Below are 13,105 nucleotides of genomic sequence, written 5' to 3'. Positions count from 1 at the left end.
GCTGCTCTGGTGCCGTCTTCAATATAGGAGGAGGGGAAGAAAGTGGAAGGAGCTCCGTTTGGGGTTTGCCCAGCCTGCAGTAGATGGTAGGGTGGGTGGATTGGAGCCCCCTTCCCACCTCATGGGGCTCCAGTTGACCTGTCCCATCCTCCATAAAAGGCTGGGCAAACTCCAGACAGAACTCATTCCCCTCCCTTCTCCCCCTCCAATTCTGAAGACAGCACCAGGGGCAGAAGTTAATAAAGGCACTCCATTTTGGAATACCTTCATCTAAATCTTCAGGTAATAAGGGTTCAGAAAGCTGTAGAGTGCTTTCAGGGGGTCAAGCATGCAATAAATATTAACTTTTGCTTGCAAACATGCTCAAAACTTTCTATGCCAGCATCAAAGTTATTAATAAACATTTTGAACAACACTGAGCCCAGGACAGAAACCCGTGGGACTCCACTTGAAACCTCCTGCCATTCTGACATGGATCAATTAACAATTACCCTTTACTTGTAGCTATTGAGCCAGTTACCTACCCACCATATAGCAGTTTTGTCCAGCCCACCTGTATCCAGTGTATTTATGAGACTATCATGTGGGACCTTGTCAAAAGCCTTGCTGAAGTCCAGATATGCTATATCCACAGCATTCACTTCATTCACCCGTGTAGTTAATTGTCAAAGAAAAAAGTTTGTGTGACATAATTTATTCTTTATACATCTATGCTGGCTGCTTGTGATCAGACTTTCCTCCTCCAGATGCTTGCCTTCCTTAAGAGATGCTCTAGTAAATTCCTCGGTATTGAGGTGAGGTTAACCTGGGTCTTCCTTTTTGCCTTTTTTAAAGAAGGGGACTAAACCAGTCTTTTTCCAGTCCTCTTGTACCTGGCACATCTCCCAGAACTTCATGAAGATCATTGCCAAATGCTCCAAGATCTTCTCTGAATATCTGTATAAGTCAGTAGGGATGTGTGAAGTGGTCCATATTTGAATCCGATTTGGCCCAAATTGGGGACAGTAATTCAATTAATTGATTCAGAGCATTGTCCCTGATTCTGAAGATTCAATGCTGATTCAGAGAATCAGCGATTCAGTCATAGACGCAGCTTTAAATGTGTTTTCTACATACCTTGAGGTAGCAGGAATGGCTCGTGAATGCTGCAGTGTTGGAGTGGATGGAACTTCCCACAGGAGCGCAGGGGGACCCCCTGTGTGCTTGGCAGTGAACCTGGAAGTGGACTGGAAGTACTTCAGGTCCACTTCCAGGTCTGCTGCTCAATGTGCTGAGGAGCACCCCCTGCTCCTGTGGGGTGCTCCATCCGCCCCACCATCGCAGCATTCACGAGCTGCCTGCTACCTTGAGGTATGTAGAAAACACATTTAAAGCTGTATTTATGTACGAATCTCCAAATCTTTCTGAATCTCTCTAAATTGATTTGGAGGGTTCCGATTCGATTCAGAGAGATTAAAGGGTCTCTTGATTTGATTCGGAATTGGGCTGAATCTCCATCAAATCGAATCAGGGACCAAAGCTTCTCACAGCCCTATAAGTCAGGATGGTGGTAGTTTCATTCTTTTCATACAAACCCATTTTTTTAAAGCCTTGCACCTGTACTCCTAATGGATAATAATAAGAGCTGGTTGGTTGGAAAAAAAACCTAACAAAGTTGATAAAACTTTATTAACATTCAATATTTTAATAAAAATTGCAAACTTCTGAACTTTTATTTTTGACAAGCCATATTATGATTATTCATAGTTTCATAGTCGGTAGGGTTGGAAGGGACCTGAGTAGGTCATCAAGTCTGACCCCCTGCCATGGCAGGAAAGAGTACTGGGGTCTAACAACCCCGGCAAGGTGTCTATCTAGCCTCCTTTTAAAGACCCCCAGGGTAGGAGCCAGCATTACCTCTATGGAAGTCGGTTCCAGATCCTAGCTGCCCTGACCATGAAGTAGCACCTTCTGATATCTAGCTTGAATCTACCCTCTGCCAGCTTGTGACCGTTATTTCTTGTCACTCCTGGTAGTGCTTGGGGGAACAGGGACTCTCCCAATACCTGCTGGTCTCCCCTGACTAGTTTGTAAATGGCCACTAGATCCCTCCTCAGCCTTCTCTTGTGGAGGCTGAACAGGTTCAGGTCCCTTAGCCTCTCCTCATAGGGTCTGCCCTGCTGTTCCCTGATCATGCGAGTGGCCCTCCTCTGGACCCTCTTGATGCTGGCCACATCCCTCCTGAAGCGTGGCACCCAGAACTGGATGCAGTACTCCAGCTGTGGCCTGACCAGTGTCGCATAGAGGGGGAGGATCACCTCCTTGGACCTGCTTGAGATGCATCTGTGGATTCATGACAAGGTACGGGTGGCCTTCCTGACCACGTCCCCCCACTGTCGGCCCACATTCATTTTGGCATCAATGATGACTCCAAGATCCTTTTCTGCCTCTGCACTGATGAGAAGGGAGTTCCCCAGCCTGTAGGTATGGTGCTGGTTCTTCCTCCCCAGGTGTATCACCTTGCACTTGTCAGTGTCGAAACCCATCCTGTTTTCACATTATCATGTGACTTAAGTCCTGACGCTTCACAATTATAGTCAATAGGAGTGTTGTTACTGACTGCAAAAGCCCTTATTGACCTTTTGACTGAAGTGATTGCCATTCATAGAAATAGCCTGGTGAATCAGCTTTTTATTTTATTTTCCTAATGACATATATTTGTGGCCACATGGAACCAATAGGCTATCCAGTGTGACTTCTTGTACAACACATTTCTAAAATTCCCAATGTTATCAAAACTCAAGGTGTATACACTATATTTTTAAAAAAATGTACAGTTGCACAATGCTGAGTAGTCTCTTAGCCTAGCATTCCACCACTTTATTGGGTACACCTTGTCAATTATTGCATCAAATGAAATCCATTTAGTAAAATTCATGAAGACATTTGATTCAAGTCTAAAACTTTGCCTCACAAGTGTTGGGCAAAATGACTATTTCTGGTTCAGTAAAGAACTGGTCTCTCTCTTTGTTTTTTCCTGATTATTGGCATTCTAGAAGGATCCTAGAATGTAAAAACTAGACCTCATCAAACCAATTTAAAATAAAAAAAAATTTTTGATTCAAAATTAAATTAATAGTTCAGGAAAAAATGTTTCATATTTTGATCAGCTCTAGTAAAGAACTGGAAATGTAAATAGGTAGGGGTGGGGCTTTATCTAGTGTGGATTAAATAAACAATGTTAACTCTTCACCAGCTAACAACTTTGCCTTCTCAAGGAAAACTAAACATTTCTGGAGATTTATAAGAGTTTGGTCAGCTAAATATTGTTGTCTCTACCTCTCACTAGACCCAGAAGAGAAAGCACCAAGACAGTCTTTTCTTATTGTATCTCTAGGCTACCAAGAGTCAGAACAAAGTAGGAGTAGAAAAACTTCCTTCTCTTCATTTGTATGAGTCTGAATCAGTAATAACTCCACTGCTGTCATTTGCATTGCACTGGTGTAAAAGTAATATCAACAAGAAATTGGGCCTTGGCTTCTGAACTGAACAAATGCCCTACTCCTGCTGTCTTTCTCAAGCCAGATTTTTGCTCCCCTGGAATCTGGTGGGAGTTTTTCCTAAATGGAAATTATAGGATAAATTGTAAACCTATTGAGGATTGTCCAGCACTGGTAATATCCTGCTTTTAATAATTTATAATTTTTTTAAAAGAATGTAGGGACCAAATCCAGCAGTCCTTATTCAGGAAAAATTCTCCTTGGTTTTGGCGCAATACAGGATCCCATAGTGTGAGTCCAGTATGTTGTTTAATGGCACTGTTCACTTGAATTGATACCAAGCCCACATCTGGAAGGTGCTCAGTGCCCTTTACTATTACCTACTTCAGTGAGAATTGGAAGGGCTCAGCATCTCTGAGGTTCAGATCTTATATTAAGAACTGCCATTGACTCAATAAAATGAAATCAAATAATTTGGTTTAAGCGGGACTCCAGCGGGCAGGAAGGCTTACATGGATCAGACACAATAGTTCTCTCCAACAGCTAGGTGATTTACTAAAGCCTTTTCTGTTGACACTATACTGTGTATCTGCATGCATTCTACAATTGCATGACATGAATTATGTGCTGCAAAAGAAAAATAACAGCAAGACTTACTAGGAAAGAAACCAAACTTATGCAGCTGTATCCTCTGAATATTATGATTAGGAGTTAGTGGTTTTTAGTAACACCCATTATGCATTTTCTAGACATGCAGGAAGGAATGGTTCTTTCCATAAGCAACTGAGACACACAGAGAGGCAAGAAAAGATTAAGAACAGGTGTACAACAAAAGGGATTTTTAAAACTAGTCAATAGAAGAAGTCACATCCAAGCAACATGATAGACATGGCTTCTTAAGAAGGACTTTAAAGAGGCTTATGGATGAGCTCAGGGATGTCTGGTCATTAGGGGTGTGTGAAGCGGGTCCTATTTGATTTGGATTTGGATTTGGATTCGGCCTTAATCAGGGACAGCGATTTGATTAATTGATTCAGATCACTGTCCCTGCTTTAATTCAGCTGAATCCGAATCTGAAGATTTGACGCTGATTTGGAGAATCAGCAATCTGGACATAGACACAGATTTAAGTGTTTTTTATACACACCTCAAGGTACCAGTGTGGTTTGTAAATGCTGCAATGCTGGGGTGGATGGACTGACCCACAGGAGTGTGGGGGGACCCTCCACGTGTTCGGTGTCAAACCTGGAAGTACTTCCAGTCCACTTCTGGGTCCGCCAGGGAGTGCGCCAGGGCCACCCCCCCCCCGCACCCGACCCTGGCTCAGCGATCAGCTGTGGGGGGATCCTGTGTGACCCCCAGACTCAGGAGGCACCAGTCACCAAGCTGAGGGGGGGTGCAGGGGGACCCCCAGCATGCTCCCCAGTGGACCTGGAAGTGGACTGGAAGTGCTTCTGGTCCACTTCTGGGTCGGCTGCTGAGCGTGCTGGGGAGCCCCCACACTTCTGTGTGACACTCCATGTGCCCCAGCATTGCAGCATTCACAAGCTGCCTGGTACCTAGAGGTGTGTAGAAAAAACATTTAAAGCTGCATCTATGTCCAAATCTCCAAATCTTTCTGAGTCTCTCTGAATCAATTCAGAGGGTTCCAATTCAATTTGGAGAGATTGAAGGGTCCTCTGATTTGATTCAGATTCAGAGATTCCGCCACCGAATTGGGCTGAATCTCTGCTAAATTGAATCAGGGACTGAAGCTTCGCACAGCCCTACTGGTCATATAGCAGGGGCTGTATAGGTCAGGCAGAGAGACATTTACTCAATAGACAGATGGTTAGACCAAGGGAGAAGGGACGGAGGGTTAATTAGCATAGAGAGAACGGGGATCACATAAAATTTAACCAAAAAGTGGAGAAGAATAGATGTACACAGAGTTTGGAGGAGGAGACAACAAGTGAAATCTTGAAATTCTGCCCAACTGAAGACAATGAGAGTTTTGCCATTAACTTCACTGAATGTGTCTACATGTGATATTACTATGATGCAATAAACTCTGGCACAATTCTCACCAGAGTTTATTGTTCCCGGGCATAGTACTTACAAGTGCATCTAGGACTGCAGCATGTTGAGCCATGGTGGTGCAACCCTGTCTGGCAGAAGGTGCGGGGGGGTCAGCCTGCCAGCCTAGAGCTGCTCCCTCTTGGCTCAACATGTTGCGGAGGGGGAGGCAGCCCCCGCACTATAGCACCCTCATGCCCCAGCCAGGCCCAGTCACCGTCTACGTATGCATTGTGGTGAAGTAAATAATTCTGCCATAGCATAATACATGCATCAAGCAATACTATCCTACAGTGGAATTAATTACATACTCTGGCCTAATACAACTGCATGTGTAGATGGTGATGCTTTAGTGTGGACCTAATTAGTCAACTTCACAATAAAGAGTATTGTGTAGATGTACACACCAGCACTAGGATTTCACCCAAAAAGCTTCAATATGATGTTGTAGCAAATGGGGAGCTAGTGAAGAATTCAAAAAGGGATGTGATCAAATTTATGAACAAAGAGACCACTGATTTATCTACATGACTGCCAGTTATATCCGATGCGAGGAAATGTAATAATGCCTGCAAAGTCAGCATTCCAACTCAGTGCAATTTCTCTCTAGACTAAAATATAAAATGTTTGTTTTCAAGATTTTTTAATGGTTTGAACATATGAGATTAAACATCTCACTGCAGGTTTGATTAAGGAGACTGATTCTCTTAAAACACAGCAACAGGCCAGCAAAGCTGGGGAAATTATTTCCCATGTCAGGAATAAATGGAAGGTAGTGTAATTTCAGCCTGCTGCTTTGGCAGTGTAGTAAACCTTAGACTCTGTGGCAGAAGATAGGGGCAAGTCCAGCAGTGGGATTGTGTCTTCTCCACAATAAATCTTCACATCAGTATGATTTATAAGTTGGTTGAAGAAGAGATATGGGTATTTAAATGAAAGTGTCTGCATTCAGAATGCAGATCTTCTTAGACCTTAATTTATGTATATGTAGGATGGATGTGCCAGCTGGAGTAGAGTTTCTTTGTGACTGCATTCTTGGGTCATTCAGCAAGTGCTGAAAGGACTTTAGCTTAGTGACCCTTTGGCTCACAGGCTTCAGAAATGGAACAAGCAGAAAAGATAAAAATCTATAGCAATATGAAACTGCATTTTCTTGCTATCCCACCTCAGTTTGCTAGCTGATCTTCAGTCCATGTTCTTCACAGCTGTCCTTCACCAAAGGCAATTCTCCTCATCCACTTTGCTTATGGAGCTGGTTTAAGCACACTCCAGAAAAACCTACATTTGATACAAATACTTTTTTCTGATACATCCTGTCCACATTACTTCTTGTGAGACCAATGGTTTACAAACTACAGCTTAAGCCCCAGAAGAGCATGTTCTCTCCATAAACACCACAATAAACATAGTTTAAAAAAATCTTCCATTGTGCTCTGTAAAAGAAAGTAAGAGCAGTGATCCTAGGAAAATTTAACGTTCATGGGCTCAATCTTACATGACCTACTTTGACAGGGAAAGAGATAGTAACTGGAAATATATTTCAATCTGTGGGGAAAAGTGTAAATGCTGAGAGTGCTGGCTTATGCAGGTCTTATATTTCCATGTGTTGATTTTATGTATGGCAGCCCTCAGCTGAAGAATATTGACTTTGTCTTTTCGGCAAAATTAAAAGTATTTTTATGCTGTTTAAAGAATGTGTCAATGGAAAATTGTAGAAGAGACAAGGTATAGTTCATTCTTAACCCCAGTGTAGCTAGTCAGGGTCAACACATTATCTCCTACCAAGGCTTTACTTTAATTACTTTAAGGTAAAAACAACAAAGTCTTGTGTACACCAGGATTTTCATTGAAACAGATATCTTGAATGAGCTAGCTTAGTGTAAAAACACTCTTCTTCTGAAATAAAGACAGAGGCTAGGCAGTCAGAGCTGACTAAGTTTTCTACAGTGTCCCCACCATTCTGCCATTGTGATAACTTTGAAGACCCTCAATCTATTCTCCATTGATCATTCACTGATGTGGGCTGGCTTTGAACCAAAAATGTAGAGGTAAAAGCCCAGTGTTGCATTACTAGGTCCCTTCAGGTCTTTCTTCCTTAACACCAGCTTCCAGTATAAACCTTTCACCACATTTCCTACCCATACAACTTCCCATGCCTGCAGGAAATGGCCAACACCTGTGTCTGGCAACATTTCCCCTCATGTATCAGTTATTCAATGGTGATAACATTGTAAGTCCCCTGGCTAGACTTTTAGCTGTGAAGGGTATTGAGTTCCACTTGAGAAAAAAAGTTTTAAGGATGACTTCGAACATGTAGATTGGTGTTGCCATTAACTAAATCAATACTATTGTAAAATGGAAACCAATTACTTTCAAAGCTTCATTTTCTTCCCTTAGCAGTTGAGGGAAGTACAAGTGTGTGGAAACATACAATTTCTCAGATTCTGGAGTCTGTGTGTATCTGTCTGTCCTACCATAGGGTATATTCTCCCTTTGATATGACAATTCAAAGCCAGAAGACCTGAAAAATGCATTCAGGTTAATGTATGCTCCCCGTGGATTAAACTAGAAGATCATAACCTACTCATAAACTTTAAGGAACAGCAGCTTTAAAACAGCTCTCTTGCATTGATTTACAATTGCTTTTGTTTCTCTGCCGAAACAGTATATTTTAAAGGTACAAGGGATTTGTTAATACAGTCATAAATTATTCTTGTAAATATCTTAGGTACATCATGGGAATCCATTGTGACTTAGCATGATTTGTAATTTACTTCTTCTTGTACTTTTTTAAAGTGCAATAAAACATTTGTAAATGTCCAGTCATATGGGTCTCTACAGATTTCATCAGCAACCCCAAGGTGCATCTAAAACCTCTGCAGGAAAGCAAAAAAAAAAAACCCTTAGCAGTGAGGGGCCTAAAACTACCTCTGCTTATACTGACACTGTTGAGCAGTACCGATACACAACTTTTGCTCTATGAGCTCCAGTCCATGGAACTCCACCATAGAAAACTTCCATCCCCTCTTTATGGAATGTAGCCTTGATGCTCTGTAGCAGATTCCTGGTATAATCCATAGTTAACCAAAGCAGTTATCTGTAGGAAAGATAATGCTCCCCACAGAAATTAACTTTCATTCTGTACACTATCCCCTCTGGCTTTTCTGCCCTTACCTGTGTACTCCCTGGTGATCTGTGGGCAAATGAGCTAATAAAGCAGAGCTCCTTCAGCAGAAAAGGGAGATAGCACTGTGCAAAGCAACCGCTTTGTAAGGTACATGCATCTTTTCTTATTGCATTTCTATGACTAGCTGAGTAAGCAAGCTCCTCTTTTAGTAGATGACATATTTTACTGGTGAAATGTTCAGGAGCATTTAAAAAGGTGTGCCTTACAATTGGCAATATTTTTCCCCCAAGATGTAACCCTAATACATTCAGATAAACTCAACTTGCTGCATTAACTGGAACAGCACCAATTGGCAAATCTCAATAATGTTACTGTATCTGCAACCTATTTGGTGAGCTGTTTGGTGAGAGCTACTAGCCTCAGTTCATTTCTTAGTAAATGGTTGTATCAAAAAAGGAATATCTCGAATAATACTCTCTTAGGCAATATTAACAAAGAGACCAAAAACCAAATGTGAATGGTAACCAGAATAGCTTTTATCCTCAGAACTCCCTCCAAAACAGGACTGAAACCACAATTATGAGGCACCATTGCCAATCATGCCATATTTGTTCTGTGAATAAGTAAAGAATAGGGGGCACTGACAGATGTACACTCCCTGCTGTAACTCATGGCACATTGTAGGAAGCCTTATGAGTTACAGTGATTTCCCCAGACCTAACAGACGTTCGCCGTTGGGTCTGGGGGTGGGGGTTGGGGGATTCAGTTTTAATGAGGATTCAGATTGTCATGTGATCGGGCAGTGCTTTTAAAGCACTCTAGTTTGCAGCCATGTGCTTCTGTAAGGGCACAGCTGAAGAGTGCTTCAGGGGCCCGATTGCACGACAAACCATCACTTCTGTGAGCACCCATTGTGAATAAAGATGGGAGCTATCATCAGCATTAAATTTATTTCAAGGTTTTTACTTCTGCTTTGGTCATTTCCATCTTTTTAGAACATCTGTTTGATACCTCTACTATGTATCAATTAAGGTTCCTCTTATGTCATGATTAATTTATCAGTTACGATCTAATGTAAGAAATGGTACCTGATGTGGTCCTGTGCAGAATTCATGAAGACCACTATTCCTGTATAAAGGTAGATTATTAACAGTTGAGATCCAAACAGCTCATGGCATCTAACATGCTATTTTGTTTCCAGATTTATACCTCTAAGCTACCACTTTCCTTCCCAATCCTTTTCAAAATCCATATTCTACACTGTTAGCCATAATGGTTTCTAAAACACTTTTAAAGGCTTCAGCTGGCTTCATTCCACAGTTACAGCTTTGTAATGGTCTAAATGGATTTCTTACGATAAGTACCAATTGGAATAACGTAGAAATACGTATTTTTCTTGACTGAGAAGACCCAGAAATGGCTGCACAGTAAGTAAATACACTGAAGTGGCATTTCTTTCTTCCTTGACATTGGGATTTCTAGTTTCCCTTTCCACTACCCTTGCTTAATGCCAACAATTTCTTATAGAAATGCATGGCATAGTGGGGGTCTTTTGACAAAACAGATCTTGAGGGGTTGAGATATCATCAGCGTACCACAGTCTGCTTATATTAGCTCACGCAGAACTGGCAGAAGTTATATTGCTCATGGCATAAAGTAAATACCATCCACAAAAGAACATTAATCTTCTTCATGAAGGAATTGTTCCTGGCACATTGACCTGTCCTGAACTTGCAGTAAATCAAAATGCATTATTGATAGTTTACCTCATTTTCAAGATACAGCATAAACAGCATAAGTGGTACCTTTTACTCTGTGTAAATACATGGTGCACATTTTCAGTCATAATTATGAGTTGCATCCCAGGTGCTGCACTGGATTCCCCCTGGTTTTGTTTTTGACATCCCAGGATGGCCTTCCTAGGCAAGTTCCCCTCAAGTGGGTATGTGTGTTCCCTAGCCACAGATAGCAGCGGCACATATTTGTGCTGCTGCTAGTTGTCCCTGAGGAATGCCCCTGCACAAGCACCCTGGGTTCCTGGGGGCCTCCTGGGACTCCAGCAGTAGTGATCCAGGCACATGGAGCCTGGCTGGCAGCCAGAATGTGGCTCTGGACAGCCAGGGTCCAGTTTCAGGTGGCGCATGCTGCTGCCCCGTGCATCGCCCCACTTTTTTCTGGTGCAGGTTTTTTTGACACTGGGATCTCTTGACACTGGGCATCAAAACCCCTTGCTCCCACACTGATAATTAGCAGTGTGATGAACAGCTGCCTGTTAGCATGTGTGGGGTGCATACTTGTGGGGACACACCCCATGTGTACAGTATGCTATACTGAAACGGACTGATCATTGGCTCCACATGTTTCTCCAACCATTACTTAGTTTTTATCTGCAAAAAACTATCTCGGTAAACCAAACAGATAAGTACCAACAAACATTTTCTTTATAAACCCTAAAGAATAAAAAAGATGCCTCCCTAGAAAATGAAGGATGGGGGCGGAAATAATTTAAAATAGCATCTTTCGTGTTTATTTTAGAAGTAAGATAATAGTTGATGCCTGGGCCTCTTTATTGGACACTTAACTACTCTATGGAGCTCTTTCAGTTCACTTGGATTTACCTTTTGACCTTTACGTTCATCAATCTGGCCACTAGTTATTTGTTAAAGAATCCAAATTGAAAGCAAGGCTAGTTCAGAATGGGCAGCATGAGTGTCAGTAGGCCAGGTTGCAGCCAACTGCTTGTCCTGGCTTCCCTGATGTCCCTTGATTCTATGTACAAACTAATAACAACCCCAGATGACTTTCAGAGCTGTCTGTGGGTGTGTGGTGCTCTCACCATTGCAGTTACTTCCACATTTTGATTGTATGCACCATAACATTTGGAATGCTTCAGACCTAACCATAAAAATCTGATTGATTGTTTATTTGCTTTGAGAATACAGTTCTGCCATCTGCTTTTGTGAGCAAGAGCACTAGATTCATTCAAATCTGCAGGCAGAAAATATGAGCAATGTAGAATACTTACCTTGCATGAGATCCTCCGTGGGTGCTGTGTAGGAATTGGACTCCTGTGAAGAAGGGGTCACAGCCAAGTATAAGGAACGGGAGCAAGCACCATCCTTAGCATTGTGCCCATACTCAAGTCCCACAGGGCATACCCAGGTTAGTTCATGCTAAATTGTACTGTCATGGATCCCTTGCTGTAACCAAGATATAAAATTCCTGAAGGTGGATTGGCAGGGACATCACAGGACTCCACACCATTTCTGGAATAAGTCTGAGATCTGCACTGAGCCTGGGTCAAATCACCATCTATCTAAGTCCTGTATATAAAATGTGTTACTGAGGTGACTAAATTTGGGAGCACAAAAACATGTTTCCCTCTCCTTTCCTTCTTGACAGGTAAATGCAAATCTGTGTAGGGGGTGGTTTTATTCATAGATTCATAAGTTATATAGCCAGATGGGACTACTGAAGTCATCCAGTCTCATCTTCTGTGTAATCCAGGTCATAGGATGCTACTGAATTAAACATCTGAACTTGAGTTAAAAATTTCCAGTGACAAAGAACCTACCACAACCCTTGGTCAACTGTTGCAGTTATTAATTAACTCGGCCCATTAAAAGTATGTACTTTACTGCTTGTCTGAATTTGTTTAGCTCCAGTTTCCAGCGACTGGCCCTTGTTATACTTTTGTCTGCCAGAATAAGGGTTCTCTATTATCAAATTTCTGTTCCCCGTGTAGACGGTGATCAGGTCACTCCTTAACTTACCCTTTGTTTAGATTCAACTAAACAGATTGAGCTCCTTCAGTCTTCCACTATAAGGCCTGTTGTCTGACCCTTAAACTATTCTCATGGCTCTTCTTTGAACCCACTCCAATTTAAGTGTCCTTCTTGAACTATAAACACAAGAGCTAAACGCAGTATTCCCATAGTGTTCACACCAGTGCCAAATACAGAGGTAATCTGACCTCCTTTTTTCTTCTTTATTTTCCATTGTTTTTATGTCCAAGAATCACATTAGCCCCTTTGGCCACAGTGTTACACTGGGAGCTCATATTCAGCTGGTTATCCACTGTGACCTCTAAGGTCTTTTCAGAGCTACTGCTTCCCAGGATACATCTCCCCCCACCTTCCCATAAATATGGACTACATTTTTTGTTCCTAGACATATGACTTTACATCTTTCGTTATTAAACCACATATTGTTTGCTTGTTCTCAGCTTACCAAGTGATCCAATTGCTCTGTGTCAGCTGAAGGGCTTTGTGGAGGGCTGTGTTTCATGCCATGATTTAAACTTTCTCGTGACTGGGTTCACTCTAAGCCAGTGGTCTCCAGCCTTTTTAAGTTGAAGATCACTTTTTGAAGAAAAGAGCAACCCAGGATCTACCACCCCACTCCCCCTCACCCAGCAGGTCAGTCAGAGGGTGGGGGGGGGGGG

The sequence above is a fragment of the Gavialis gangeticus genome, unplaced genomic scaffold, assembly GCF_001723915.1.
Source record: "Gavialis gangeticus isolate Ggan-Ray unplaced genomic scaffold, GavGan_comp1, whole genome shotgun sequence".
NCBI classification, from domain to species: Eukaryota; Metazoa; Chordata; order Crocodylia; family Gavialidae; genus Gavialis; species Gavialis gangeticus.
Note: the sequence above shows the minus strand (reverse complement) of the source record.